Consider the following 6000-nt stretch of genomic DNA (forward strand, 5'->3'; position numbering starts at 1 on the left):
ATGGACTTGAGGAGACGGTATCTCCAGTGACAGTAGAGCAGCTGGACGACCCACAGTGAAGGCCAACTACCTCCTTGAAACAACTGGAGAAAAAGACCTAACTTCCCCAGAGGGTCATACAGGATAGTGTACCTCTTGTCCTTTTCTATCTACCCCATTCCCAACACACTCATTGCCCCTGCACAACTGTACCATCCTTGTACTTGCTACAGTGTGCCCCTTCTTCCCGTCAAGCAATTTTCCCCTCATGCCTTTCTACCTTTCTATTTCTAGCGCATTTAGATATATAATCAAGTAACTTATCGGTCTAATTTCGTACCTTCGCACTCGAATGTTTTGATTTTAGAGACGTCTATATCTTTAACCAATGATCTTGTCCATCTACTTGGCCTGGTCGATCCAACGACTTCCTCGGTTCTTGCAAGGATGGGTTCGATCCCCGATGATCAAAGTGGTTGGGATTGCGCTCTAATCCCAGCTCATTGTCTGCCTTCATATCTCATTACCTATTCTGTCTTTCTATCTGAGATTCTTGCCCTTCACATTCCAGCTCCTTGTCCTCATATTCCAGCTCCTTGACCTCATATTCCAGTTCCTTGTTCTCACATTCCAGCTTCTTGTCCTCATATTCCAGTTCCTTGTCCTCATATTCCAGCTCCTTGTCCTCATATTCCAGCTCCTTGTCCTCATATTCCAGCTCCTTGTCCTCATATTCCAGCTCCTTGACCTCATATTCCAGTTCCTTGTTCTCATATTCCAGCTCCTTGTCCTCATATTCCAGCTCATTGTCTTCATATTCCAGCTCATTGTCTTCATATTCCAGCTCCTTGTCCTCATATTCCAGTTCCTTGTCCTTATATTCCAGTTCCTTGTCCTCATATTCCAGCTCCTTGTCCTCATATTCCAGCTCCTTGTTCCTCATATTCCTTTCAAGTGCTATTGAGTCATACTAGCTATGCGCTTTCTCCGTATAATTACCTTTTCTCGAAGATCCTACTTCCGTATAATCCTGCTTTTTCAGCTTTTTTTCAGAAGCTTAAAAATGTGTTTTTGTTCACATTAAACTGTATTTGTAGTGTTGCCAATATTACGAGTACCATCTCACATGTAAGTTGGGTATGTTGGGCACTCCTCCCACAGATCTGAAAATAAAGGCAGAGACGACGTTTTGGTCCATCATGGACCATTATCATGTCGTTGTCAACAGTGTTAGAGAAAGTAAATATATAAGGTAAGCATGTGAGGAGAAAGGCGAGAATATAAGAAGTATACCAGACGAGTTAATAATAATAAGGAAAACTGCAAAATGCCTTTTGGCGAAGGGAAAGAGGTGAAAAACAGACACAAAAGAGAGCAATATAAGCGAAAGAAAAGAAAGAGCTTTAGCAGCTTTAGGCTCTTAGTCACATCGCGTTTGTTAAGAAGGTTAGCACATTCAAGTATGTACTGAGAAAGGGAAGAGTCAACAGCAATAAAGCCAGGACTAAGGTTGGTTCAAGTTCAAGTTCAAGTATGCTTATTGAGACAAGAAAGAAATACATCTCAAAGCGATAGAGTAGCTAAGGCTATTTTTACCCCCACTAAGGTTGGCCATGTTGTGTATCAGAGCTGATTCAACAAGACGGCGTCTATGAAGAGTAGAGGCAGGAAAGATTATTTTAGATGACCAGTATTAAGGATAAATAGAGTTCCTAACATGTCAGAAGAGACTATTGTTTGTGTCTGCAAGCTTGACACTTCTTTCGTGTTCTTTCAATCTGTCAATACGGCGGCGTATTCAATAAGGTTGCGGCCTAAACATAGGCCTCTGGAACCCTTGGTAGTCCATCTGTGATTATTCCCATCTTCAACTCTTCAAGCACTTCAACCTTCTTTCAACTCAACATGCATGTAAATTTACCTCATGAACGTCTCGCGAAGAACAGTCAATCGAAGGCCTTGCTAAGTTCAGAGATAAAAATTTGTCTTAAGCTTTCATGCTCACAATATCGCAGCTTAGGCCTAGCTTTTTAGACAGAATGTCACAGCTAAGACATTATTTGTCAGAATGCTGCAGTTGAAGCTTCCCAAAATATTACAGCTAAAACTTTCTAAATCAAGGGCTATATAGGATTTATCAAGGATTTATGCAACCACTTACGAAACCTGTACATCTTTCCCTAATCGTGGTGGATTTGTTTACATATATTAAATAGTTTACGAGCTCTGGAGCACTACGAGGTTCATATATAACGATAACGACCTTGAGCTGTGAAGTTTCCCAGCTAGTAAACGGTTTAATAGATGTAAACAAAACTGCCAAGATTAGGGAAAGATGTACAGGTTTCGTAAGTGGTTGCATAACTATTTGACAAAACCTAACACTGAATTTCAGAGGTAATTAAGCCCTAGTCGACAACATACTATCACACCTAGATATTTTTGGGGTCAGAATTTGATATGGGTGAAGGGGTGAAGTGAGGCCGGGTTGTGTGAGGTAGCTGAAGTTATATAGACATATAGACATATTCATATTCGTATGATGTAGCACACAACCTGTGCTACATATTCATATGTAGCACAGGTTGTGGGGATAGCACAGCTGGTGGTGGTCGCACAGGTTGTGGGCCTACGAGAGGTTGTGGAGGAAGCAGAGGTTGAGAGGTAGGACAGATTGCTTGGGAATTTCAGGTTGTGAGGGGTAGGACAGGTTGTGAGGGGTAGGGCAGGTTGTGAGGGGTAGGACAGGTTGTGGGGGGTAGGGCAGGTTGTGAGGGGTAGGGCAGGTTGTGGGGGGTAGGGCAGGTTGTGGGGGGTAGGGCAGGTTGTGGGGGGTAGGGCAGGTTGTGAGGGGTAGGACAGGTTGTGAGGGGTAGGGCAGGTTGTGGGGGGTAGGGCAGGTTGTGAGGGGTAGGGCAGGTTGTGGGGGGTAGGGCAGGTTGTGAGGGGTAGGGCAGGTTGTGAGGGGTAGGGCAGGTTGTGAGGGGTAGGGCAGGTTGTGAGGGGTAGGACAGGTTGTGAGGGGTAGGACAGGTTGTGAGGGGTAGGGCAGGTTGTGGGGGGTAGGGCAGGTTGTGAGGGGTAGGGCAGGTTGTGGGGGGTAGGGCAGGTTGTGAGGGGTAGGACAGGTTGTGAGGGGTAGGACAGGTTGTGGGGGGTAGGGCAGGTTGTGAGGGGTAGGACAGGTTGTGAGGGGTAGGACAGGTTGTGAGGGGTAGGGCAGGTTGTGAGGGGTAGGGCAGGTTGTGAGGGGTAGGACAGGTTGTGGGGGGTAGGGCAGGTTGTGAGGGGTAGGACAGGTTGTGAGGGGTAGGACAGGTTGTGAGGGGTAGGACAGGTTGTGAGGGGTAGGGCAGGTTGTGAGGGGTAGGACAGGTTGTGAGGGGTAGGACAGGTTGTGAGGGGTAGGGCAGGTTGTGGGGGGTAGGGCAGGTTGTGAGGGGTAGGACAGGTTGTGGGGGGTAGGGCAGGTTGTGAGGGGTAGGGCAGGTTGTGGGGGGTAGGGCAGGTTGTGGGGGGTAGGGCAGGTTGTGGGGGGTAGGGCAGGTTGTGAGGGGTAGGACAGGTTGTGAGGGGTAGGGCAGGTTGTGGGGGGTAGGGCAGGTTGTGAGGGGTAGGGCAGGTTGTGGGGGGTAGGGCAGGTTGTGAGGGGTAGGGCAGGTTGTGAGGGGTAGGGCAGGTTGTGAGGGGTAGGGCAGGTTGTGAGGGGTAGGGCAGGTTGTGAGGGGTAGGACAGGTTGTGAGGGGTAGGACAGGTTGTGAGGGGTAGGGCAGGTTGTGGGGGGTAGGGCAGGTTGTGAGGGGTAGGGCAGGTTGTGGGGGGTAGGGCAGGTTGTGAGGGGTAGGACAGGTTGTGAGGGGTAGGACAGGTTGTGGGGGGTAGGGCAGGTTGTGAGGGGTAGGACAGGTTGTGAGGGGTAGGACAGGTTGTGAGGGGTAGGACAGGTTGTGAGGGGTAGGACAGGTTGTGAGGGGTAGGGCAGGTTGTGAGGGGTAGGGCAGGTTGTGAGGGGTAGGACAGGTTGTGAGGGGTAGGGCAGGTTGTGGGGGGTAGGGCAGGTTGTGAGGGGTAGGGCAGGTTGTGAGGGGTAGGGCAGGTTGTGAGGGGTAGGGCAGGTTGTGGGGGGTAGGGCAGGTTGTGAGGGGTAGGGCAGGTTGTGAGGGGTAGGGCAGGTTGTGAGGGGTAGGGCAGGTTGTGAGGGGTAGGACAGGTTGTGAGGGGTAGGACAGGTTGTGAGGGGTAGGACAGGTTGTGAGGGGTAGGACAGGTTGTGAGGGGTAGGGCAGGTTGTGAGGGGTAGGGCAGGTTGTGGGGGGTAGGGCAGGTTGAGAGGGGTAGGGCAGGTTGTGAGGGGTAGGGCAGGTTGTGAGGGGTAGGGCAGGTTGTGGGGGGTAGGGCAGGTTGTGGGGGGTAGGGCAGGTTGTGAGGGGTAGGGCAGGTTGTGAGGGGTAGGGCAGGTTGTGAGGGGTAGGGCAGGTTGTGAGGGGTAGGACAGGTTGTGAGGGGTAGGGCAGGTTGTGAGGGGTAGGGCAGGTTGTGAGGGGTAGGGCAGGTTGTGAGGGGTAGGGCAGGTTGTGAGGGGTAGGGCAGGTTGTGAGGGGTAGGACAGGTTGTGGGGGGTAGGGCAGGTTGTGGGGGGTAGGGCAGGTTGTGAGGGGTAGGACAGGTTGTGAGGGGTAGGGCAGGTTGTGGGGGGTAGGGCAGGTTGTGGGGGGTAGGGCAGGTTGTGAGGGGTAGGGCAGGTTGTGAGGGGTAGGGCAGGTTGTGGGGGGTAGGACAGGTTGTGGGGGGTAGGGCAGGTTGTGAGGGGTAGGGCAGGTTGTGAGGGGTAGGGCAGGTTGTGGGGGGTAGGACAGGTTGTGGGGGGTAGGGCAGGTTGTGAGGGGTAGGGCAGGTTGTGGGGGGTAGGGCAGGTTGTGGGGGGTAGGGCAGGTTGTGGGGGGTAGGACAGGTTGTGGGGGGTAGGACAGGTTGTGGGGGTAGGACAGGTTGTGGGGGGTAGGGCAGGTTGTGAGGGGTAGGGCAGGTTGTGAGGGGTAGGGCAGGTTGTGAGGGGTAGGGCAGGTTGTGGGGGGTAGGGCAGGTTGTGGGGGGTAGGGCAGGTTGTGGGGGGTAGGGCAGGTTGTGAGGGGTAGGGCAGGTTGTGAGGGGTAGGGCAGGTTGTGAGGGGTAGGGCAGGTTGTGAGGGGTAGGGCAGGTTGTGAGGGGTAGGGCAGGTTGTGGGGGGTAGGGCAGGTTGTGGGGGGTAGGGCAGGTTGTGGGGGGTAGGGCAGGTTGTGAGGGTTAGGGCAGGTTGTGAGGGGTAGGGCAGGTTGTGAGGGGTAGAGCTGGTTGTGAGGGGTAGGGCAGGTTGTGAGGGGTAGGGCAGGTTGTGAGGGGTAGGGCAGGTTGTGAGGGGTAGGGCAGGTTGTGAGGGGTAGGGCAGGTTGTGGGGGGTAGGACAGGTTGTGGGGGGTAGGGCAGGTTGTGAGGGGTAGGGCAGGTTGTGGGGGGTAGGACAGGTTGTGAGGGGTAGGGCAGGTTGTGGGGGGGACAGGTTGTGGGGGGTAGGACAGGTTGTGGGGGGTAGGGCAGGTTGTGGGGGGTAGGGCAGGTTGTGAGGGGTAGGGCAGGTTGTGAGGGGTAGGGCTGGTTGTGAGGGGTAGGGCAGGTTGTGAGGGGTAGGGCAGGTTGTGAGGGGTAGGGCAGGTTGTGGGGGGTAGGGCAGGTTGTGGGGGGTAGGGCAGGTTGTGGGGGGTAGGGCAGGTTGTGGGGGGTAGGGCAGGTTGTGGGGGGTAGGGCAGGTTGTGGGGGGTAGGGCAGGTTGTGGGGGGTAGGGCAGGTTGTGGGGGGTAGGGCAGGTTGTGGGGGGTAGGGCAGGTTGTGAGGGGTAGGACAAGTTGTGAGGGGTAGGACAGGTTGTGAGGGGTAGGGCAGGTTGTGAGGGGTAGGGCAGGTTGTGAGGGGTAGGACAGGTTGTGAGGGGTAGGACAGGTTGTGGGGGGTAGGGCAGGTTGTGAGGGGTAGGACAGGTTGTGGGG

Source organism: Procambarus clarkii, chromosome 63, assembly GCF_040958095.1.
Source record: "Procambarus clarkii isolate CNS0578487 chromosome 63, FALCON_Pclarkii_2.0, whole genome shotgun sequence".
NCBI classification, from domain to species: Eukaryota; Metazoa; Arthropoda; class Malacostraca; order Decapoda; family Cambaridae; genus Procambarus; species Procambarus clarkii.